Raw genomic sequence first — 25757 nt, forward strand, 5'->3', positions numbered from 1 at the left:
TTTTAAATTATTTTCTTTAACGTGTGTATCAGTTTCCTGTGGACAAATTATCACAACATGGATGGTTTAAAACAACAGAAATTTATTCTTCCACAGTTCTGAAGCCTAGAAGTCCAAAATCAAGGCATTGGCAGGACCACACTCCCTCTGAAGGCCCCAGAGAAGAATCCTTCCTTACCTCTTCCCTGCTTCTGCTGGTCGCCAGCAGAGCTTGGCGTTCCTTGGCATACAGCTGCATTGCTCTAATTTCTACTTATCTTTATATGGCCATCTCCCATCTGTGTCTCCTTCTCTTCTTATAAGGACTCCAGTCATCAGATTAGGGCCCACCCTAAGCCAGTAAAACCTCATTTCAACTAATTACATCTACAAAGGCCTTATTTCCAAATAAGGTCGCATTCTGAAGTTCCAGGTAGATATGAATTTTGGGGGGACATTATTCAACTCAGTGCAACATGTTAAATGTTTCCCAATCCTTGGTCAAGTCAATAAGGGAAAGACAATCCTACGCTTTTCTTAGTCGCCATTGGATGAAGTCTATTTGTTGCTTGTATCTCTAAAATGGATACAGGATACAGAGATGACTGGGATTACGAAACCTTAAATCGTTTACCAGCTGCCTGGCACCACCATAGATTCTCAAGGGATGTGGGTAGAAAGGACTCTGGCAAATGAATACTGCTTGTGACAAACTGGCACTTTGGCTGTAAATTCCCATGGGGCCCCCCATTCCTAGAAATTTGGGCAGAACCCTGGGCTTCTGGTCTAAAGCCCTGAATAAAAAGAAGACAATGTTTTCTTATAGACCCAGAGTCAAGACTGCAATTTTCCATAGTGACAAAAGGTCAAAAAGGATTTACTCAAATGAAAAATAGCCCAAGGGAAAAAGAAAGTTGATCTGTACCTAGGGGAGCAGCAACACGAAGGATAAAGGTGTGAGCTTTGGAGTCAAGTCTGACATGAGTTCAGATCCTGGTTTGGCCACTTACTAACTGGGCGACCTTGTTCAAACTCATTAGTCTCTTTAAGTCTCAGTTTGGAACAATGGAGATAGTGACATCTTCCTCACGGAGCTATTGTGAAGAGTAAATGAGACAATCTATGTAACACGTGTTTAGTACATGGGAAGTACTAGCTACAATCATTACTAAGGCCTTGAACAACTGGCCTAAACTGCTCATATCAGGCCTTTTATCTCCTGGACCCCAGGCTGATTTCTACTGGAACTTCCTAGAGCAAGAAGGCCCTCTCATGTGGGGGGCACCCTCAGACCTTCTGTTGCCAGCTATGTGAGAGACAAGTTCTCCCAAAAGGCAATCGAAAGAGCACTCTCATATCAGCCAGAAGTTTTTTGTTTTGTTTTGTTTTGAGGAAGATTAGCCCTGAGCTAACACCTGCTGCCAATCCTCCTCTTTTTGCTGAGGAAGACTGGCCCTGAGCTAACATCTGTGCCCATCTTCCTCTACTTTATATGTGGGACGCCTGCCACAACATGGCTTGCCAAGCAGTGCCATGTCTGCACCCGGGATCCGAACCGGCAAACCCCGGGCCGCCAAAGCGGCACGTGCACACTTAACCGCTACGCCACTGGGGCAGCCCCTCAGCCAGAAGTTTTAACCTGGAGGTTGCAAACTGACAGTTCCTGGGCCAGATTCTGCCCCTTGTGAGTTTTTCTTGGCCTGGACAAAATTTTTAAAAGTTAGAATTTTTTTGCCACATTAAAAAATCCAAAGATGTTCTTCAAAAACCCAAATTTCTGGCTTGAAAAATAAGAAGACCAGGCAATACCATGCCTAAATTTTCTTACGACTAGAGTGCCCATATACTGTATTGCACAAATTGGCACACTTTTGAGAGTGAGAGGAGGCTCTATTAATAATTACACCTAAACAGCAGGCATTAACTGAGACTGCCTGGGGCAAACTGGGGTATGTGGTTGGTCACCCTATTAACATTCTCAGTGGTCTGGAGCTAAGTCGGAAAGAATGCCTCCTGTAGGGGGTCTGGCTCTCTCCGTCTGCCCTATCCCTAAGGTTTTGAGTTTTCAACCTCTATTTTAACACTATTTTAACCTAATAATTGGCCCCCTGTCACCAGAATCCAACACGTCTGACCTGGGCTTTTATCATCTTCCTTCTCTAAGAAGAAAGAGTGTGGGACGAGTCATCAATCAATGCATATGCTGGGCTTCATTCAGGTGCTATTAGGGATTCTGCTAGAATTTTCGGTAGTATAGCAACATCTATATAATATCATTAACACTTTGTCATCATCCAGTGTCTTATTAATTAGTTCTTCTCTCTCATTGGGCTATGTCACATGTGTCATAGGCTATGCCACATGTGTCACAATAATCATTTAGAGACATTGCAAGTTTCTTGAAGTACCTTGTGAATCATAAAAGCATTGGTTTGATAGGAACCATAAATCAATTCTTTGAAAATTCTTAATTTTCAAGGAGTCCCCATCCGATAAATGGATTGTGTTCCAAAAGTTTGCTTGTAATTCTAGCATAAAAAAACAAAAGGCATATTCCTATAGAAACAACGCTGTTGCCTTCCCATCACACGCACACCTACACACTCAAAATAAAATGTATTGCATATATTTCAAAATAAATACACCATAGACTATCCAAAGATTAGTACTGTTAAATCTGTCCCTGGGTATTAGTAGTTGGAACTCTGTATTTATGTAAGAAAAAGTATCTTCTTGGCGCTGGCCCAGTGGCGCAGCGGTTAAGTTTGCACATTCTGCTTCGGCTGCCCAGGGTTTGCCTGTTTGGATCCTGGGTAGGGACATGGCACTGCTTGGCACGCCATGCTGTGGTAGGCGTCCCACATATAAAGTAGAGGAAGATGGGCACGGATGTTAGCTCAGGGCCAGCAAAAGAGAGGAGGACTGGCAGTAGTTAGCTCAGGGATAATCTTCCTCAAAAAAAAGAAAAAGAAAAACTATCTTCTAAATATTCTTTTTTTTTAGGTAGTCACTCTTTAGGAATTCTGAACAAAGGCCAGTGGTGTCCATTTTACGGGCAAAATGTTTATTCATGTGGTATTTGCAGGATAGGTACAATCCGTATAATAAATATCAAATCTCCTTATTACCTAGAGTATTTGATGAATGCATAAAATGCTATTTCTTGGTCAAAGTGGATTATTTGAAACTTACAGTGTGGAGTAGAATTATCTAGAGCTGGCGGGTGTATTGGAAAAAGTCCTGCTTGAGGAGGCAGGCGACCTTGGCTTTGAGTTTAATCTCTGCTAATAACTAGTTGTGCAACTCTGGGTAAATAACTTACCCTCATGAGATACAGCTTTCTTATCAGAAATCTGAATAAGGATGACAGCAATAATCTATACTTCACAGACTTGGTTTGAAGATAATCTATGTGATAGAGCTTCATACACTGTGAAATGCTGTAGAACCAAAAATAATAGAAAAGTAAATGAACGCTTATTAAGCTCTTAGTATGAACCAAGCAGTGTGATGGAATTAGTATTATTAACTAGCCACCAATATTAATTGCAGTTGCAGCAATAGTATCCTTAAAATTGCCACTCTAAATCTTCCTCTGTGGAATACAAGTGAAGAGACCAGGGCATCCCATCTACTCTGGGCAGGAACCAGTTGCCTCCTCCCCATGAAAGAACTCACAGAGCACCAGGCTTGTAAACATCCTGCCTTCTGATTTTAATGACAATATTACAATGGCTATCGTGCCGCGGCCTGGCCTACACCCCACAGTAGGAGTGATAGTGACTCACTGAGACTCGTGAAGGTTATGAAGAAGAAAAGTCCCACTTAAAGAGTTGGAGAAGGGCAATTTTCAGTCAGACTTGGACTTAATCTTTCTATGGGTAGGGGAAGGAAAGGCTCTTGGGTCTAACCAGAACCACTAACAGTATTATTATTTGATTCCTAGAACTTAAATGGTATTGCTTTGTGTGTTAGTTTGCTACAGCTGCCATAACAGAGTACTATAGACTGAGTGGCTTAACAGAAATTTATTTTCTTTACAATTTTGGAAGCTAAAAGTCTGAGATCAAGGTGTCGGCATGGTTGATCTCTTCTGAGGCTTCTCTTGGCTTGTAGATGGCTAGCTTCTCCCTGTCTTCACGTTGTCTGTATGTATCTGTGTCCTCATCTCCTCTTCTTATAAGGATCCCAGACATATTCCATTAGGGCCTACACTAATGGCCTCATTTCAACTTAAATACCTCTTCAAAGACCCTATCTCCAAACAAAGTCACATTCTGAGGTACCGGGAGTTAGGATTTCAACATAGGAATTTTGAGGGGACACAATTTGGCCCATAACACCTTGCCAGATAAATCAGTGATTTACTTTGTTTTCAAGGAATTTTCCCTGTGATCTATATCTTCTTTACCTTTTCCTCCTCCCCATAGTCCTGTCTTGACCCCACTTCCGAAACCACCCTCCAGTTTTCACAGCACTTCCAACGCTGATTCACGAATACAGCCTTGCTATTGGCATCTGCAGCTCCATTTCACTGACTTACTGGTGTTCAAGAAAAGCTTGGGTAAATTAAAATACCAGTTCTCTGTGAAAGATCTTCAAAGAAGCCATCTAGAATCCACTGTTCCTTGACCCACATCCTATGCTTCTCCTTTTTTCAGTCTCTAAGTAACTCCAAGGTCTATGTCAAGATCTCCTGTCCACCGTTCTACTCATCTCCTTAGATTCTGGTCTCTTGGTAAGCTCTGTTTATCTTTAGCCATTTTTTCCAGATGGAACTCTTCTTTTTCCTCTTGGATCTTAGTCATTATCCAGAAGGAAGTCATTAGAAGTTGGCCTGATCTTGTTCATTCCACCTAAGAGTATTGTGTCACAGGAGAGATCTAAAGCATGTTTCACCTTGCAGCCCAAGTCAGGCTAACTCCTAAGCAAGGCACTTACTGTCCTGACACCTTGTTTGCCATTCCATCTGTCCTCCACCCTGCATACACTAAGCCGATAGTTTCAGTGGTGTTACATAACAGGTATTTCATCAGTTTTTTTGGCTAGTAGGATATACGGTTACATTTGTGACCTCATATACTCTAGTGCCATGTAGCTCCAGACAAAATTTAGTTACACTGATGAACATTCTAAATTGAATATGTCATCAAGCATAATAAACATGTCAAATCCATCAGTGGCAAAGGATATCAATCCACCAATGATAATCAATCAATACTTTTCACGGTCTTGAAGAAAAGTTTATAGACATTTCAAGATAGCAATATTATAGGATTAGCAACTCATAGTGATTTTTCCTGTATTTTATTTATTTATTTTATTTCTTCTAATTTAAGTCCCAGATTATCAGCTATTGAGATAGTTTCTGAATAAAATCCTTTAAATCCAGGTATCTAAACGATTGGATAATAACAGTTCTTCTGATGCTGTGGTAATGTCCTCTTGAATGAACTTAAAAGGAGACTTTGCTGAAACAGGTTTGTAAAACCAAATATTTTTCAACTTTTACAAGCAGTCACTTCCCAATCCTCTGGCAAGCATGCCACAGGCAGCCACCCCTATATAAATACGCAGTTAGAAAGATAAACACTCATTAAAGGCCCTAGTGGTAGCATTGTTTCTCAAGGTTCAGCAATATTTGTTCAGTGGGTAGATAAAGAAGAGATTAGCAATGTTTCCATTGGGCTCTAGGCCTTCCTAAAGCCAGCCAGCCTTCTCCCTAAGAGAAAGGCAGTAATCTGTGCATGCGTTCCAGAATGCCTCAGGATGACTTTCTACTTCGAGAGCAAACCAAGCTCCTCATCGATTCCATGCTAAGCCACCCGTTTTTTTAGGACCATTATTTTTTGTTAACATAATAAGTTAGACCTCCAAAATAATAAGAGTAAATGCGTAGAACAAATTTCATATTTAAACATTTTAATATAGCTTAAATATGTATACATTAAGCTAAAAATGATTCGGGTAGGTGCTCCAAACTAATTTCACAGTCTTTCAGACATTTTAAAGCCTTAGTCTATCAGTCAGTGTAGAAAGAGCCCTGGCCTTGCTTCCAATCTAATTAGGCCAATGACTAACCATGTGATCTCTGGGAAAGCTGGGCTGGGTTTTCCTTATAAAATAAAGGAGAATGGAGCAGATGAGTTCTAACATTCCTCCGACTCTGCAAATAATGATATTCTTTTGGGAAAAACAGATCTCATCTTCCTACCTCAAGGTTTTCGTGAGGATCAAATGGCACGGTGGGCTCCAAAGCACAGCGTCATCCATTGAACAGAACACACAGGTGAGGAGGAGCTGTATTTGCTTTCTTATCTAGTCAGCCTTTGGTGGAATAGATGAAAGAAAAGCTGTAGCAGAAAATGTTTACCTCTCCACTTTAAAAAAGAAGGAAATAATTTAAGATTCTAGAGTTATTTATGGACGTCTTTCAGAGAAAGATTGGGTGAAATAATTAAACTTGGCACATGTTAGTATGTTGGTTACAAGCAGCTAATGTAAAATCTCTGTCAAACAAAGCAATATGGTTCTCTTACCTGATTAAAACTTTCAAAATGTTAAACTAATCTTTTCAAAAGATAAATCTAGTATTTGGGCACATGCACGGTTATTTTCTTTAAACCTTCTCATTTAAAACAGGCGGAGTCTCTTCCATCACAGAGCTTACATTCCACACTAGTGAGGGGAAATAAAAAATACACAAACTACTAACATTACGAAGTCAGTAGAGGGATAAATGCTATGGCAAAATTTAAAGCAGGGCAAGGAAGACAGTGAACAGCAAAGTGGGGGAATGCTGTTTTCTACGGACTGGTCAGGGAATATGTCAATGATGTGGAACCTTTGAGGAGAGAGTGGAAGGGAGCAAAGAGCAAGTCACGTAGACATCTGGGGGAGTCCATTCCAGGGAGAGGGACTTTACAGTATCAGGGAACAGCAAGAAGGCCAGAGTGGCAGAGGACGAACAAGAAGAGTGACTACCCACTATCTTTTTCCAAGAAAAGTATGGTCAAACTTGTCTTCATCTTAACAGCGATTTTCATTAAGTCCAACAGAAACTGTTTATTGAACTTCTTTTGTTCTGTGCCTCAGTTTTTCACCGTAAAATGGGGATGATAATAGTACCTCACAGGGTTGCTGTGAGGACTAAATGGTGTACCAAATATAAAGAATAATTTAGACAATGTGCAGCACAGAATAAACCAGGGAGGAGCCAGTTTTTATTACTGTCATCATCACCTCATTATTTACAACAATATCAATAATTCAATTTTTTAGGCCAATAGTATTGTCTTGCACAAACCATTAATTACTGGGAGAGTTTGTTACACATCTTGTTAGGACATTAGATCAGGTCACGGTATGTGGTGATTCAAGCACAGAGGTTTATGTCATCATGTATCAGAGAGTTTAAAGTAACATAAACAAATTGGGGTTTGAAATGTAATACCTTAATCTAGACATAAAATGAGTATGATATCATATCCACACACTCGAGTTTCTCTGTGTTTTTTTCAGTCTCACTCAGTTTCCTCTCCTCATGACAACACAGAATTCTTGGATGTTTGCACAGTCTTTCACATTTGTTTCCAGCATGTTGTCTGAATTGATTCCTTGTTTCTCAATTACAACCATTATGGAATCAAGATTAATAACCTGCTTGGTGAGTTTTGTCCACTTTGGAATCTGGAGCCTTTGTACTCACTATGGCCTGTCGGGCTCTCCATGGTTCTTTCTAAATGCTCCAGCAGTGAGGGTCAAGGACAACAGCAGTGACCAGGCACCTGCCTGCATTTGGGCTACCCCTGCCTACTTCCATTATTTCTTCCCCTCTCCCAGGCATTTAACCATTGTCGAGGAGAGTCTGAAAGTGGATTTAAAGTTCACTAACATAACCGCTGTGCTTAGAACAATGCCTGGCATGTTGGAGGTAAACGATAAATATTTGCGGAGTGAATAAAAATAGGGTAGGTCTGCTGGATTATGTTGAGTTGTCTGAATCAGGCTGTAGTCGAAGCATGGCGGAGAGGAAGAGCCCCTGTCTGCTGCACTCTCCTGTGGGGCTGAGCTCCCACCTCCACCACCTTCGTTATCAGCCTCTTCACCATAGGAAACAGGGTAGCTGGGACAAGCTTTGCTTTAAGGCATGTGGTTTTTGTGGCCATTGCATTTGATTTCACTAGTTACAACAGCTTGAGCAGAGCTTACGGTTAAAACAAATGTATCCTGGAAGGATTTTTCATTCCTGGGCCCATTGATCATTCCATCAATATTCCTCCAGAAAATACTTAGTAGGAGCCCTTTCAGGACCCAACACATAATGTAATACTGTAGACCTGCACAATCTAATTAGTATAAATAAACACTACCGAGTAAAATACTGCATGAGAACAAGTGTCGCAAGAATAGGATTCTGTGTACCATGTAATGTCAAATAGGATGATTGATTTTCAGTGAGGACAACAGGAAGACTTCAGAGCAGAGGTGGCATTCTATCACAGAAAGAATGACGAACATTTCAATAGTCAGAGTGGCTATGTGCTATTAATACATCTTGTAATTATAAAATAGCAATACTACACCATCTGTCATATATGTTTCATTATTAATCCAGTATCCAGTTATGCCTCTGATTTTTTGTTTGTTTGCCTGTGATTCCTCATCCTCCACAGCCATGACCTTGAGCCACATTAACCAAGAAGCATTTACAGATAAAAAACAAGTTGGCTTGTAACGGCACGTGCTGGAACACCATTACAGGATTCGGTGGAAGTATTGCTCTTTATTCTTTCTTTTCTTTACCAAACACAAGAGCCACCTGTCCCAGATAACAGATTTTTGACGTTCGTTCTTTCTTGGTTAATAATTGTATTTACTTTATTGCAAAATTGAATTACCACCTTTCTCTGAGAATGTTTTCAAATATCATATTCCTCCTGACCAGTGAAGGAGAGTGGAAAATATGGCAGATTTTGAATATATTTTGAAAAAGATTTAAGGGGAGGATGAACTTGAGGAACTTTTCCAAATTTCCTTCCCATAATTTTACCCATTTATTCAGCTAATATTCATAGAGTGCCTGCTATGTCTCAGCATAGACGACAGGAAGGGTATTCTTGTCAGAGTTAAGTGTTACTAACCCATACTCTAACTATTCAATAGAAACGCTGTACTCTTTTTCATATATGATGTGTGATCCAACATCTAGATAAATACTTTAACTTAGGTTTTTTCGTTTCCCCACGGTGTTGATGAGTCCCATTACTCAAGGAGCATTTAATGGTAAGATGCAAGTAGGGGGACATACATTTCACGGTATTTATTGAGCAACTTCTATGAAACAGGTACTGTACATAATAGTTGATGTTTTGAGTAATTTAGTTGTCTGAAAATGACAATCAGTCGAAGAGAGAAAGAGTGGAGCAGTTTTAAAGTTAAACACAAAATGTATTTTTGTTCCGAAAAGGAGAATGACGATGTAGGAAGAAGGTGGACAAAACAAGTTGAAGACCGGATTCCTGAGCGGAAGGAATGTAAAGCGTCCACCTGAGAAATGTCCGCTTAAACAACACAGAGGACCTGCTCCCTGCTGGAGGACGTAAAAGGTGACTTATTCCTAAGGTTCGCTCCGCCTGTCCTGCCGCAAGCCGCACGGGGTGGCTAACACTTCCTGCCGCGCAGGGGACAGTCGCGGGCTGCGGCGCAGCTGACAGCCAGCAGCCGCCCCCACCTGCTGCGGGCGCCTTGCCCCGCCCCCCGCGCGCGCGGGCCAATGGGCTGGGCCCCAGGGGGCGGGCCGCGGCCCGGTGGGAGGGGCGAGGCCGGGGGCGGGGCGGCCGCGGCCGGCGCGGCGGTGGCCCTGGCTTTCGGGGCGGCAGGGGCTCCGCTGGGCGTCGGCGGCCGTGGGGGATGGGGGCGGCGAGCTCCAGCCGTCGGCGGCGGCGGCCCTGAGTGTCGGGGCATGGAGCGGGATGGAGCGCCGCGGTGAGTGTGGGGCCGCGGCGGCTGCGGCTTGGGGCTGGGTCCCCCGCGGCGGCCGTCCGCGAGTGCCGTCCAGCGTGCGGGCTGCCCACGCGGCGGCCCCGAGCGGCGGCGGCTGCGGGCTGCGCTGGGGGCTGGGGGCCGGGGTCCTCGGGGAGGGGTCCGAGCGGGGCGGGGGGAGCGGCCGGAGCGGGGGAGCTGCGAGGGCGCGAGCGGGCGGTGCGCGGACCCCGCGGGGCGGGATGGGTGCACCGAGTTAGGCGACGCCGCCCGGGCCGTCGGGAGAGGCTCGCCGAGCGGACTTTTCTCCCTTTCCAGCCCCCCGAAAGTCCTGCAGCCCCTCTCCCTGTCCTAACCACACGCCCTCGTCTGGCTCCTTGGGTAATTCAGGGTCTCCTCCCCTCCCCCCTTCCTCCCCGTTGGTTTCCTTCACCAGGTCTTCAGGGGTCTTCACTTTCGCCTTCCTCACGTGGAATCTTTTTGGAAATTGGGTGGTGTTTTCTGAAATTTCAGCCTGACAAATGCAAGGGCTGAGATAAAATAACAGATATCTCGTGTTCCATGTCTACCTTTTCTTATCACAAGTCGCCTCACCTAGGCCCAGGCTGTTTATTATTTTGGGGAGGGGGAAACTGAAGATAGAAAAGCACTCTCCTTCCCTTTCTATCCGAGTGCCCCCCTCTGGTGCGTCTCTGTCACTCTCTCCACACCACCCCCTGCCCCTTTTCTCTCTTCCCCCTGTAGCTGTCCCTTCAGCATTCTCCTCCGCCCCTGCCCCGTCCACCTTTTCCCAGCCTTGGTCCTAGGCAAGTCGTGTGCTTTGCAAAATAGGAATTGACAGGACTGCGGCTACTACGAGGAAAACCTATCCCTGTGATTTTGTTTCCCTGGATGTCCCAGGACCCGATGATGGAAAGCTTGTGCTCGAGGACGGCCTGCCTTTGGCCGTCCTTCCTTTGGCCGTCCTTGTCTTGGAGCCCCTCTGACGTGTCCAGGGTCTGTCTTGCTTTTTCACCACCACCCTCTTTAGAGACTTGTGAGGTTTGTTTACACCCCCTCCCACCCACCCCCCCCGCCCCCCCACATAGGGATTTTTGGATCTTTGACATTCTTTATCTTCTAAGGGTGGATCTCTTGGGGTGTTAGGAGGTGTTTTGTGAAAGTTCCAAGACCGCAGTGGAGCCAGAAGAGCCAAGGAGCTTTCTCTTCCACATTTACTTTTTCCTTTCCTCTTCTTTTTTGGGCATCAACTTTGCCCCTTATTCAGTTTGGCAGAGGGGGTTTCCTCTTCAAGAAAAAGAATTCAAAGTTAGATGTGAAAGTATTTAGAATGAGTAAAGAAATCACAACAAATTACGAGAGTCTTCGAGCTGTAGATCCCTTTCCTCGGAGATTTCAGTAGGCAGTTTGCCAGGAATGGGTACTGACTGAGAAGTGCTTTCTGATGGTATGAGCTGTGCAAGTGCAGAACCCTAACGCTTGAGCTCCATTAGCTTTATGGTGCAAACAGCTCTGGTCTCGTGATTCTAAGAGTTTAAGAGTGAACTTGAAGGAAAGTAAGATAGGCCTGGGTAGAAAATGTTTCAGTCCCCAAATGGGCAGGAAGTAGAACTTTGGCTGAGATGAAGAAAGCACTGTTCGGCAAATCTGCGTGGCTGGTCACTCCCACTCTGCCTACCTCCCTAAAATAGAACATCTGCGTAGATTATCAGCGCCCTCACCTCCCAGCTGTAAAAGCCCTTGACCTAGGAATGTGGGCTTCCACAAAGGCTGCTGTTGGTCCTAGGCATTAGTACTATGTTACAAAACTCGTGCCCAGAAGGCACCCTGGAAGGATTTTCATTCCTGCACCATTGGTGATTCATTCAGCATTCTCTCAGAAAATTTCCTGTGATCCCATTCAATATTAGACAGGGTCCTGTGGAACTTTCAGTCTATTGGGTAGAAGTAGACCATTCCGAATAAATAGAGCCCAAGGCAAAATGTCTTGGGTTACCCAAGAAAAGTATGTTGAAATCCTGGAGGAAAGTAGAAGGATAATTTATTTTCAGTGGAGGGAATGAAAAGGCATCTTTGAAGAAGTGATGTTTTGTGTGAGATTGAAGTTAAGGGAATGATTTTAATAAGCACAGAAGGCATAAGGGCCCTTCTGGGCAGAATTGCTGGTATCTCTAATGCATCCCAGAATGTCATCGATCAGCTTCCATGATTCTGCTTTAAGGCTATTTTGTTTGTTTGTTTTTAATTTCCCACCTCACCTCCAGCATGGTGTTGAGTCAACACAAAAAGACAGGTTTGTACCTCGAGAAACAAGGAGATTTAAAAGAAAGGGTAGGAACACGTTTTGATATGATGAGGATTTTTGTGGAGGATTTGTACTTCCTTCTTTTTATTATTACTCTGATGTGCAAAAGAGCTATTTGATCACTCTGCTTCCCTAGATAAGAATTTTTCTTTTTCTTAAAAAATGTTCCAGGGGCCAGTCCCGTGGTGTAGTGGTTAAGTTCGGTGTGCTCCACGTTGGTGGCTGGGGTTCACAGGTTCGGATCCCTGGCGTGGACCTTCATCATTTGTCAGCCATGCTGTGGTGGTGATTCACATATAAAATAGAGGAAGATTGGCACAGGTGTTAGCTCAGGCCGAATCTTCCTCAGCAAAAGAAAAAGAAAGTTTCCAGTATTTGTTGTTGAGAAAGTTTTCAAATGCCATAGGTTTCCTTTCTAAGGAAGAGGATGGAAGGTATTTTGTCATACAGAACATCCTATAATTTTACTTTTGATTTATCTAATATTCATTGAGCACCAGTGTGATGTGAGGTTTGAGTGAGTTTCGACAAATGTATACACCCATGTAATCACCACCGTAATCAAGATAATAGAACATTTCCAACTCTCCAGAAAGCTTCCTCATGCTCATTGGGAACACCCCCTACCCCCACACCACAACCCTTGTTCCCAGGCAACTGCTGTTGCTTTTTGTTACTAAAGGTTAAGTTAATCTTTTCTAGAATTTCATGTAAATGCAATCATATAGTGTATATTCTTTCTGCCTGACTTCTTTCATTTAGCATAATACTTTTGAGATTCATCCATGGTTTTTGCCATATCATGGATATTTATGGTTAAGTAGTATTCCACTGTAAGGCTGCAGATCACAATTGGTTTATCCATTTATCTGTGGATGGATATGTGGGTTGTTTCTAGTTTTTTGACTATCGTGAAGAAGGTTGCTATGTACATTTGTGTACAAGTTTTTGGGTGAATGTATGTTTTCATTTCTTTTGGGTATACAGTCACATGTTGCTTAATGATGTTTCAGTCAACAACAGGCCGTGTAGACAACGTAGTCCCATAAGACTAGTACCGTATAGCCTGGGTGTAGTAGGTTATACCATCTAGGTTTGTGTAAGTATATTCTGTGATGTTTCCACAGTGACCAAATTGCTTAAGATTTCTCAGAATGTATTCCTGTCATTAAGCAACACATGGCTGTATAAAAGAGTAGAATTGCTGGGTTGTGTGGTAAATGTATGTTTAACTGTATAAGGAAATGTCAAGATATTTTCCAAAGTGATTGTGTACTTTGTGTGGCAGCAGTGTATGACAGTTTCTGTTGCTCTACATCCTACTCCAAATTTGGTATTTCAGTCTAGTTAAAATTAAGAATTCTGGTAGATATTTATTGGTATCTCGTGGTTTAAATGTGCATTTCCCTGATAATAATGAAGTTGAGCACTGTTTCATATGCTTCTTGGCCAATTGTGTATCTTCGTTTGTGAAATGTCTGTTCAGATATTTTACTCATTAATTTATTGGGTTGTTTGTTTTCTTATTATTGAGTTGTTAGAGTTCTTGATATAATTTGGATACAAGTCCTTTGTCAGATATTTTCTCCCAGTTTGTGGCTTGTATTTCATTTCTTAACAGTTGTCTTTCAAAGAGCAGAAGTTTTAAATTTTGGTGAAGTCCAGTTTACTGATGTTTTCTTTTATGTTGTCTATCTGAGAAATTGTTCCCTAGATTTTCTCCCATGTTTTCTTTTAGAACAAGGATCCTCAAAATTTTTATTAAAGGACCAGATTGTAGCTGTTTTAGGCTTTCAGGCTATAGCACCTCAACTACTCAACTCTACTGTTGTAGCTCAAAAGCAGTTAATGACATACATAAATGATTGGGCATGGTTGTGTCGCCCAAAAACTTCTGTTTGTAAGAACGGGCAGCTGCACCCTCCAACTCTTGAATTTAAAAGACTGATAGTTTTAAGTTATGTGTGTAGGTCTATGATACATGTTGAGTTAGTTTTAGAGTATGCTGTGAAGTAAGGGTTGAGGATTATTTTTTTTCTCATATGGATATCCAGTTATTTCAGCATGATTTATTGAAAAGACTACCTTTTCCCTCATTGAATTACTTTGGCACATCTTGAAAATCAATTGGCTGTCTATATGTGGGTCTGTTTCTGGACTCTATTCTATTCTGTTGGTCTGTGTCTCTTTTCATGCCAATATTGCACTCTCTTGACTACTGTAGCCCTATAGTGGGTCTTGAAATTAGGCAGTGTAAGTCCTGCAACTTTGTTCTTTTTCAAAATTGCTTTGGCTGTTCCAGATCTTTTACATATTTGTATACATTTTATAGTCAGCATGTCAGTTTCTACAAAAAAGCCAGGAGGGATTTTGTTTGTGATTTCTTGAAGCTAGATCAATTTGAAGGAAATTAAAGTCTTAACAGTGTTGTCTTCCAATCCATGATCATGCTATGCTTGTCAATTTGTTCACTTCTTTGATTTCTTGCACTAATTTTTTGTAGTTTTAAATTTAGGATCTTGCACATGTTTTGTTAAATTTATTCCTAAAAATATCTTATTTTTTGATGTTTTTATACATGGTATTAGTTTCTAACATTTCAGTATCCAATTGTTTATTGCTAGTATGTAGAAATAAAATTTGTTATAGTATATTGATCTTGTATTCTGTGATCTTGCTATATTCATTTATCAGTTGTAGCTTATTTATAGTTTCCTTAGGATTTTCTGGGTACTGAAACATGTCAACTTGGAATAAAGTGTTTCACTTCTTCCTTTTCAATCTGAATGTGTTTTCTTTCTTTTTCTATTGTACTGGCTAAGACCTTCTTAAGTAACAATATTGATCCTTATCATAAGGAGGAACATTGTCTCTTTCATCATTAACTGTGATGTTAGCTGTAGATATTTTGTAGATGTCTTTTAGCAGGTTGATGAAATTCTTTTTTATTCCTCTTTTGCTGACTGCTTTAATCTTGATAGGTACAAAATTTTGTTAGATGCTTTTTCTGCATCTATTGAGATGATCACATGTTTTTCTCTATTGAATATTAAACTAAGCTGGTATTCCTGGGACAAACCCATCTTGGTCATAATGTATTATCCTTTTTATATATTGTTGGATTTGACTTAACTAAACTGTGTTAAGAAATTTGGCCTGTAATTTTTTTGTAGTGTTGTGTGGTTTTGGTATCAGGGTAATGTTGACCTCATAAAATGAGTTGGGAAGTGTTCTTGCCTCTTCTGTTTTCTGAAAGTTTTTGTAGGATTATTTTATCTGGCTCAATAGATTTCATCAGTGTGCCATCTTGGTCTGCAGTTTTCTTTGTGAGATGTTTTAAATTATGAATTTGATTTCTTTAATGCATTTAAGGCTATTCAGATTTTCTATTTCTTGTGTTAGGTTTGGTCATTTCTGTCTTTCAAGGAATTTTTCCATTTCATCTGAGTTGTTGAATTTATTGGCAAAGTTGTTTGTAACATTCCTTTGTTACTCTTTTAATATCTGTAGGGTGTGTCCTGATATCTCTTCTTTCGTTCATGGTATTAGTAATTTGTATTTTCTCTCTTTACTTTTTGATCAGTCTAGCTAGGTATTTATCTATTTAGTTGATCTTTTCAAAGAACTAGCTTTTAGTTACATTGATTTTTCTTTGTTGTCTGTTTTCTGTATTACTGATTTCTACTCTTGCCATTATTTTCTTCATTTTATTTACTTTGTGTTTAATTTGGTCTTTGTTTTCTAGCTTCTTGAAGCTTAGATCATTGAATTTAGACCCTTCTTTCTTTTTAATAAAGCATTTAAAGCTATGTATTTCTCTGACCACGGCTTTTGCTGTGTAACTTACACATTTTGAAATAATTGTGTTTTCATTTTCATTCAGTTCAAAGTATTTTCAAATTTCCTTTGTGGAAATTTGACCCATGGATTATTTAAAAGTAGATTTTATCATTTCCAAATATTTGGAGATTTCCTAATTATCTTATGGTTATTGATTGCAAATTTGATGTTGTTTGGGTCAGAGAATATACACTATATGATTTCAGCCCTCTTAAATTATTGGGATTTGTTGTATGGTCCCATATATGGTTTATCTTAGTGAATATTTTATGTGAATTTGAAAAAATGTGTATTCTGCTATTGTTGGGTGGAATTTTCTATAAATATCTATCAGATCAAGTTGGTTGATAGCATTGTTCAAATTTTCTGTATCCTTACAGATTTTCTGTTGTTTGTTTTATCAGTTAATGAGAGAAGATTGTTGAAATCTTAACTGTCAATGGGATTTGTCTATTTTTCTTTACAATTCTGTCAGTTTTTGCCTCATATATTCTGGATCTCTATTTTTAGGTGCATACACTTTTAGGATTATGTCTTTATGGTGAATTGACACATTTATCATTAGGAAATATTCTTTATTCTTGGTAAAACTTCTTGTCTGATATAGTAGAGCTACTTCTGCTTTCTTATGGTTAGTATTTGCATTGTGTATCTTTTTCTGTTGTTTTACTTTTTTTTATTGAGGTAACTGATTTATAACATTATATGAATTTCAGGTGTACATCATTATATTTCGACTTCTGTATAGACTATGCTGTATTCACCACCAAAAGTCTAGTTGCCTCTTTTACTTTCAATCTATCTGTGTGTTTATATTTCAAGTCTGTTTTTTATAGCAGTATGTAGCTGAGTCTTACTTTTTTATCCAGTATGACAATCTCTGCCTTTGTAGTGGTGTTTAGAGTATTTATATTTAGTGTAATTATTTATATGATTGGGTTTAGGTCTATTATCTTGCTGTTTGTTTCTAATTTGTCTCATATGTTCTTTGTTTCTTTTTCTTCTCGTCATGCCTCTTTTAATTTTTTGAAATTCCATTTGTGTCCACTATTGGCTTACTAACTGTATCTCTGAATATTTTAATATGCATTTTTAACTTATTGTAGTATACCTTCAAATAATCTTATACTATTTCACATGTAATATAAGAGCTTTACCATATACTTTCACTTCCCTCCTTCTTTACTTTGTGCTGTTGTCATACGTTTTACTTCTGTATATCTTGTAAATGCCACACACATTGTTATTCTTTTGTTTTAAATATTTTTTTTAAAAGGAATTTACAAAATAAGGCTTGTTTTGAAGCTTTGTTGTGGTGAGTCTAGAATACTATTTTTAATAGGGCTGGATTAGATGTACTGCTAACACATGCCCTTCTGGGATCTCTCCCTGTGTGTTCAATAGGTCTCTCTACTCTGGCTGATGAAAACTCAGAGGTCTCCCAGCCCTGTGGGAGCCCTGAGAATTGTTCAGCTACTGCTCTCTGGACATTCTTTGCCCATCCTTGTGGAGTTCCGCCCTACCCATGCACAGCTTTGTATTCAACAAGAAAATTAAGGAATTGCCAATGCAAATTTCTGGAGCTCTTCCTCTGCCTACTTCCTTCCTTTCTTGCACTCTATTCTACAGATTCTAGCTTCCCCAGTCTCCCTAAACTGTAATCCCTGTCTCCTCAGTTTAGCAAGATTACCATGCTCTGCCTGGCTTCCCTCTTCCTGTGCCATGGTCTAGAATGTGCCTCCAGGCAGAAAGTTGGGGCAGTGGTAGGTTTACCTCATTTGTTTGTGATCCCATCTCAGGGATCACAGTCCTGTGCTGTCTGTAGTCCAGTGTCTAAAAACAGTATAGTGGAAGGGCAAATCTGGTCTCATTTTTCCTGCACTTTAGATATATCTAAAATTTTAATTCTTTTTTAATATAGAGGTTTTTCTTTCTATCTTTTACCTTGCAATTTATTTGTTTAAGAAATTGTGTTGTTTGCTCTATAAAATGGCCCACAGTCTAGATTTTGCTGGGCACTTCCTGTCTTCTATATTGCTTATAAAGTAGTAATTGTGTCTAGATCAGGGTTTCTCAACCTTGACACCATTGACCGTTTTGGGCCGGATAATTCTCTGTTGCGGGTAGAGATGGGAGGTTTGAAGGTGCTCTCCTGTGCAAGTAGGATGTGTAGCAGCATCCTTGGCCTCTACCCACTAGATGTCAGTACAACCTCCTCCCTGGTTGTGACAACAAACAATGTTTCCAGACATTATAAAATGTTTTCAGACCCACTTTCTGTTATGAAAAGTAGACTACCTAAACTACAGAATCAATTTCAGGAATAGAAGACATCTGTCTAGCAAAAATAACAATGCTGACTATGTTAACACTGCAGAGAACACATGAAAAAGATTTTAGGGGCCGGCCCCATGGCCGAGTGGTTAAGTCTTCTGCGCTCTCCATTTTGGTGGCCCACGGTTTCGCCGGTTCGGATCCTGGGCGCAGACATGGCACTGCTCATTAGGCCACATTGACGTGGTGTCCCACATACTACAACTAGAAGGACCCACAACTAAAATATACAATTATGTACTTGGAGGATTTGAGGAGAAAAAGCAGGACAAAAAAAAAAAGGAAGATTTTAACAAAATGCAAGTTGAGGCTTCACAGAATGGCTGACTCAAAAACAACATTATAGAGGATATGAATTTCTGTTTGAGAAGGAAAAAATACCAGAGACAATAATCATATAAAATGGTAAAAACACAAGTAGTTTGTTTTCAATTATATGTTGCTTCTGTAAATGTTTTTCTGCAACTTATTGAGCAACATTTTAAGATGTTGGACTTCTACAATAGATATATAGATGGTTTTACTTTTTCTTTTTTTTTGAACACTTTACAGTTCAATTATAAACCAAGAATTTTGAATTTGCAGAAAGATATTGCAATAATGTAGTTTTCATACTTGAAACTTATTTTTTGATATAAAATTACTTTAAACAAAATGCAAGTTGGGGGATTAATAAAATAACCTTTTTAATTTAAAAGTGAAACTACTATTTTTGTGAATGTTCCCAAATGTCATTAGCCTCCTTCCTAAGGAAGAAGGGTGGAGAAGATGCCAGACAATTAATGTATTTTTTAAAAGATCCAAGAGAAGAATTGGGGTTGAGAGACTTCTCAACATTTCCCTCAGATAACCTTACTTAGAATGTAACCACCTACTCTTCATTGAAGACCCACTCTGTGTCAGGTTCTGTGCACCATAGTTGGCTGTTTTGAGGTGGTTTGGAGGTAGATCTGGTAGGAAGGGTCTTAGGATTAACCCAGAGCAGATCCAAGGGGCAGACTTTCTTCCCTTGAGCTCCCTAAGGGTTGCCCTGCCCCTACCCTCCTTGGCCTTCAGAATCCTTTCCTCTCTCCCAGTTGGTGTCCTTCAGTTTAGTCATCAGTGGTTTCCATGGTGAGTGTCCATGGTGTATCATTCTCCTCCAGTGGGGTTTAAAGGAATGTTTCATTTTTAGGTGTCTTCAGTATTTCTAGTGCTTTTGATCTTGGTATAGTTATGTTTAACTACAGGTAAGTTTGTAAAAATTAAGTCTGCAAAATTGTTGTAGAGCCCAGGTCATCAAGGAGCCTGGGGTTTTCACGTTTATTTTTTCCAGGTAAGGAGGTAGGAGCCTGATTGGCTTCACTTCTCTGGAACTGCTCGTGTGTGAGAGGTGTCCCTTTCCCTTTCTGTCAGTGGGTAGTCTCTCGATCCCTTTCTCTCTCTTTATCATCTGTGCCTCTCTTATCTTCCTTAATCTGTCTCCATCTTATTTTGTCTTCCTCTGCCTCCACTTATCTCTGCATCTTCCTCAGTCCTCTTTTCCTCTCTCTCTCTCTGCAATTGTTTCTCACCCTCTCACATCTCTGTTTGTCTCTCTTTCACTGCTTTTTCTCTTCCTCCTGTGTGCTCCTTTCTGTCCCCGTCACACCACCTCCTCCACCCCACATACCCTTTCTCCCCATCAGGACCTTTTTCAAAACATTGTCAGTGATACCACCAGTTCCACTTTTAACAAGGAACACAATCGTCTTTATTAAGGGGAATCGTGGATAAGAGCACAGAATAACTAATGTATGTTAAAATAGATGTAAGGGGGTGTTTGAGGTTGAGTGACTCCCTCATATTTCTTCCCCAAACCTTACATGTGATTAATTAGGGTTGCACTGCTGCAGCCCCATTTTGGCCTGGGGACCTCCCACCTCTCCTCTTAATTAGTTTGTTTCAGTTTAGGGCATCAACAGTTTTCATGGTGAGAGTCCAAGGTGCATTTTTCTTTTTAAGTATGGTTAGCGGGACAGTTTGGTTTGGAGGTTTCCTGAATATCTGTGCCATGTCCTTGGTACTGTTGTGTTTGGGGCTTGAAGGGGTAAATTTGTTTAAGTTGAGTCTGAAACATCCAGTGTGGAGCTAAAGTCACCAAGGAGCTAAGCATTTTCGTATTTATCTTTTCCAAGTAGCAGCTGAGGGGCCAAATTTGCTTTATTTTCTCAACATTGTTTTTCTTGTAAGGGTTCAAAGATATGAGAGATGTTCCTCTTCTCTTTGTCAAGGAGTATTTTCTCCCTTTCTCACTACTTCACTTACTGGCGCCATCATGCTCACTTTTTCTGTCTCTGTAAGTAGATAGTCTCCTCCTCTCTCTTTTATTTCTTGTTCTTATTTTCTCTTCCTGCCTTCACCAGTTTCTGCCTTCCTTGGTTTTGCCTCTCTCTCGCCCCCTGTGTCTGCACCCCAATTTTCTTTCTACTTCTTCTCACACTCTCCTGTGTCTTTTCCTGCCTTCTCCCAGCTGTGATAATTTTTCTGTCTGCCTCCACCACTACCCAGTCACCCTCCCCACGTGCCTTCTGTTTCTCCATCAGTTCTTTCCGAATGTACCAGCACTGAGGTAAATGATATTGCTTGTCCAGTGAGTAGTAGGATATGGGAGTTATGTACTTTCAGCCCCTCCTGCTTTCTTTAGTTATTCCACCTTTCTCAGACATTTTTCTCATTCTGAGCGAGTCTGAGAGTGCAATTGAAGAAAGTAATATAGGTCTAAGTGGAAAATATTACCCTCTACAGAGGGCAGAGTAGTTGGCTGGTTTCATTCTTCTGAAAAGGAGTTGAGCCAGGTCTGTGTTACACTTCACCTGTGTGGAGGCTTGTTCTGTTTTTGTTTTCTTAAAGCAGTTGGAGAGGGAACAACAAGGTGGTCAAAAGAAGTATCTCATCAGAAATGTAGATTGCTCATACGAGAAACTCGTATTAGCCAGCTCTAGTCATCAGGTGACTTATTCCTAAGGTTCGCTCCGCCTGTCCTGCCACAAGCCGCACGGGGTGGCTAACACTTCCTGCCGCGCAGGGGACAGTCGGGGGCTGCGGCGCAGCTGACAGCCAGCAGCCGCCCCCACCTGCTGCGGGCGCCTTGCCCCGCCCCCCGCGCGCGCGGGCCAATGGGCTGGGCCCCAGGGGGCGGGCCGCGGCCCGGTGGGAGGGGCGAGGCCGGGGGCGGGGCGGCCGCGGCCGGCGGGGCGGTGGCGGTGGCGCTGGCTTTCGGGACGGCAGGGGCTCGGCCAGGCGTCGGCGGCCGTGGGGGATGGGGGCGGCGAGCTCCAGCCGTCGGCGGCGGCGGCCCTGAGTGTCGGGGCATGGAGCGGGATGGAGCGCCGCGGTGAGTATGGCGCCGGGGCGGCTGCGGCTTGGGGTTGGGTCCCCCGCGGCGGCCGCCCGCGAGTGCCGTCCAGCGTGCGGGCTGCCCACGCGGCGGCCCCGAGCGGCGGCGGCTGTGGGCTGCGCTGGGGGCCGGGGTCCTCGGGGAGGGGTCCGAGCGGGGCGGGGGGCGCGGTCGGAGCGGAGGAGCAGGGAGGGCACAAGCGGTGGCCTGAGCCGATGATGACGATGATAAGAAAAGCAAACAGCACGTCCCCGGTCCGCGTCCTGTTCTAAGAGCGCTCCACATTTTAACTTCTTTACTCCTCAGGACAGGTCCCAGATTATTTAACTCATTTGTCACACGGGGAAACTGAGGTTAAAACGTGGGGGAGCACACAGACTAGTAATTGGCAGATTGCGGAGTTCAGCTCCAGAATCTGTACTGTTGACCGCTACCGAGTCTGGTCTAGCTGCGGATCCCGGTCCCACTCGCTGTTCCCTGACGGCAGCCCTCCCTCCGGCGGGCTCTCCTGCAAGGGGCGTCTTAAGATTTCCGTGGGGCATAGTTCTCCTCGCCTCTGTCTTTTGGGCTGAGATGGGGTGTTTGGTTCCAAGGCTTCCTAAGTCTTACTGGTTTTTCCCAATTCTGTTGTGGACGTGTTTGGGGCTTGACGGTTCTTTGGTTTTTGTTTTTTTGAATTTCATTTTGACGGATGAGCTTAAGTCTGAGATGTTTCAAGCTGGAGCCCTAGTGACTGACGAGCCTCGTGTATCCGTGTTTACCTTTCTTTACTCTCTTTCTCAAGAAGAAATTGACCTCATACCTCTTCGGAGGGCAGGACTTTTAGCTGCTAAAGGTGGGAGCTGAGCGCCCCTTCCCGTTTCCCTATCTTTCTCTGTGCCTGTATCCTTTGTCCGTAACTGTAATGTCTGCCGCCCTTTTTGGTTGCTCCATTTTCCCACTCTGTATTTAAATCCTGGGATGGGGTACGTGCTGTTTGACATTGGGAGGCTTTAGCTGGTCAGGGAGAGCCCTGCCTGCCAGGAATGCTAGACATTTTGGAGGCGTGGGAGGTTGGGCAGCTTCCTCTTTTTTAAACGTGCTGGGTTCTGACTGCACAGGAATGAAGTGTGTGTGTGTTGCACGTCTTTCTTTAGAAATTACGGTTATTTGCATGATATTGATAAACCTTTTTGACATGCCCTTATTCTGTTTGTGGGAAATGCTTTTAAAAAATATAATCAAAGACCTCCAGAATGAATTTTTTTGATTTTTTTTTAGCATCTTTAAGTAGATTCTTACCAAATCAGAAATTGTGCTGAAATGTCAGACTTCTCAAATATCTGGCGGTTTTTCCAGAGGTAGAAATAGTAAGATGGGAACTATTAAGTACAGATATTTGGAGCAGTTTTACACTTCAGTGAGACAGCCCAGTGGCTAAAATGAAAATACTTCTATAGGGATCCCTTTGCGAGGAGGTACGTGGGGCTTGATTAACACAGGCTACTGAAGTCAGAGAAGCCACATTTTGGGGTACTGGGAACTTAGCGTTCACATCTATAATGCACGTATTACTTAGAATTTGGAACATACAGAGAAAGTAGTTTTGCCCAGTAATTTTGTTTGCTACAAAGTTCTTTGCCAAGTGGATAAAACAGGATTTTAATGGTGATGGTTTTGAGTTGAAGAGGTGCATGAGAATTAGGGGAGTTTCACAAATATTTTGCTCAACAGTCTGTTTGCACAGTTCAAACTTCACTTGGAAGCCATTTAGTAGGTTTCCACGAAGTTAGTTAAGTTTCTGGAATTATTTCCATTTCTATAGTTCTTGCTCTCAATCTACAGATGTGTTATAGTGAAGCTACATCTTGTTCATTACTTAAATATATTTAAAAACAATTTCCCACAGTAAACACTGCTAGTAATAATGGCTAACAGTTACTGAGTCTTCATGATGAACCAGGCACTTTGCTAAGTGCTTTTTGTATTGTTATCTCATTTAATTAAATTGCCATTTGCAATCTGTTAATAACTGCGTTTTATGTAACCACCAACTAGAGGATGTTCGTTCTGGCACATGGGAAAATTAGTGTGGATGATCTTGGAAAGCCTGTCTCCTCCAAACTTTCTCATTATCGTAGTTCAGTTTTATGAAAGCTTGGATTAGCTTTATGTTACTAAAAATTTTTTTCAACCATAATGTTTCCTTTTTTCAGTTTGAAATATGAAAAGTACAGTGTATGTAACAAAATCAGTACATTACTCACCATAATGCTGATTACAGGTAGCGTATTTTCCTTTTCAGCTCCTCCCTTTCCCACCATTTTTGCTTGTTTCTTTACAGATTTTCTTAGTCTTGACTAAAAAAGTTTAAGCATTTTTGAAACACTTTTTACAACTTTGGGTTATTAATTGGACACTTAGTTAAAGTAAACTCTTTGCTGAGATAGGTGAATTGTTTTATTTGAAACTTGTGATACACGTCTTTAATTTTTATAATCATCTTTTTACCACTGACAATGACCAGTTCTCTAATTTACTAAACTAAAAGCCATCAAAATTAATCAAAGTGACTTTCTTAAGTAAGCTGCAAAAGTGATGTGAGGTTAGTTTTAATTAGTCATTTGTGAAAGAGCTGTCCAACAAGGCACTTGAGTGTTTTTTTTTGTTGTTGGTGGGGAGACCAGCTATAATGATAGTGCTCAAAAAATTGTCCTAGGTTCATTTTAGAAATTACCTACACATTTAAGCATTACTGTGAGCTTTGAAACTAGTTTAGATGTAGAAATTGCATTCTCAGAAATAATTTGAGATGAACAAGAATATTGAATAAAGGAACTTGAAAAGCTATCAGAGAAGTGTTGGGCACCTTATTTAATAATCAGAAGTAGAGAAACAATAATAGAAATCCAACTCAACTCTGATTTCAATTTTATGTAATCTTGCCTTTACTCAACTTCATATGTGTGGTGTTTTTTAAACATACTGTTTTAAAGATAAATTTTTAAATGCCACTTGTATTTTCCATTCAAAACACTGCAACAATCCAGAGTTAACTATTTTTGTTTCTGTAAATATTAATTGAAGCTTTATAAATTTATAAGCCCATTATTCATTCTGCAAAGTCATTATTCATTCTGCAGATAATTTTGAGTAGCTCATCCCTCCTAAGCCAAGCATTGAGCTGTGAGCAGAGAACACATGGTTAGCAAACAGACATGGTCTTGATTTTCTTGAGCTTATAGTCTAGATAGGAAGACATGAATCATCTATTTGAACTTTGGTAAATGCAGTGATGAAAAGTATAAGAATCCAACAGGAGATTCTGCTCTAGTTTGGTGGTGGTGGTTATGTGGGCAAGAGTGGTCCTGGAAGGTGTCTTTGAGGAAGTAATCTTTGAGCTGAGAGCAGAATGAGTAAACAAAGGGGAAGGAGTCCAGGCAAATGGAACTGCATATAGACAGGACCCTGAGTTGAACAGTCGATGTTTTTCAAGCTTTAGATCATGACCCATTACGAGTATGAAACCAATTTGGTGGGTTGCAACCAGCCTTTAAAAAAATGAAATGGGATTGGATAGAAAACATCTGTGTACATCACCTGGCCCCTTAGCCAGAATCTGTTTTATGTTTTATGCATTCCTACACACACACCACACACAAACATAACATGCTTAACGTGTATACTGGCTCATGGTGTAAAATTATTTCCTACTGTGGATCACGGTAAACAAATATTGTTGGAAGAGTGAGAAGGAGGTGTGTGTGTGGCCGTAGTGTTGAGAAAGAATTGTGACTCCAAATGACATTGCAGGGGTAGGTAGGAGCCAGATCTCATGTTGAGCCTTGTAGTGTACCAGAGCTTCTCACTTGTCTTTTGGAAGAGTTTTGAACAGAAAAATGACAGGATGAGATTCATGCTTTGAAAAGTCTACTCACTCTATTTGGAATGGGACAAGAATGGATGTGGAGAAATCAC

The 25757-nt window shown here is 41.3% G+C and overlaps 1 protein-coding gene across 8 annotated transcripts in view; it reads left to right on the top strand.

Moving 5' to 3' along the window:
* Positions 1–5371: 5371 nt before the first annotated feature.
* Positions 5372–25757, top strand: part of ARHGAP29 (Rho GTPase activating protein 29) — a 76807-nt gene continuing 56421 nt past the window's right edge. For 3 of the 8 annotated variants that reach the window (XR_011439342.1, XM_070268699.1, XM_070268703.1), the window contains exon 1: positions 9806–9966. The gene's annotated coding sequence lies outside the window, so the exon portion shown is untranslated. Of the gene's footprint in view, positions 5460–6097; positions 6269–9448; positions 9588–9805; positions 9967–21479; positions 21798–25757 lie in introns of those variants that run through there. The other 5 variants (XR_011439341.1, XM_023641601.2, XM_070268702.1 and 2 more) reach the window with 4 other exon arrangements.

This window comes from Equus caballus, chromosome 5 (assembly GCF_041296265.1).
Source record: "Equus caballus isolate H_3958 breed thoroughbred chromosome 5, TB-T2T, whole genome shotgun sequence".
NCBI classification, from domain to species: Eukaryota; Metazoa; Chordata; class Mammalia; order Perissodactyla; family Equidae; genus Equus; species Equus caballus.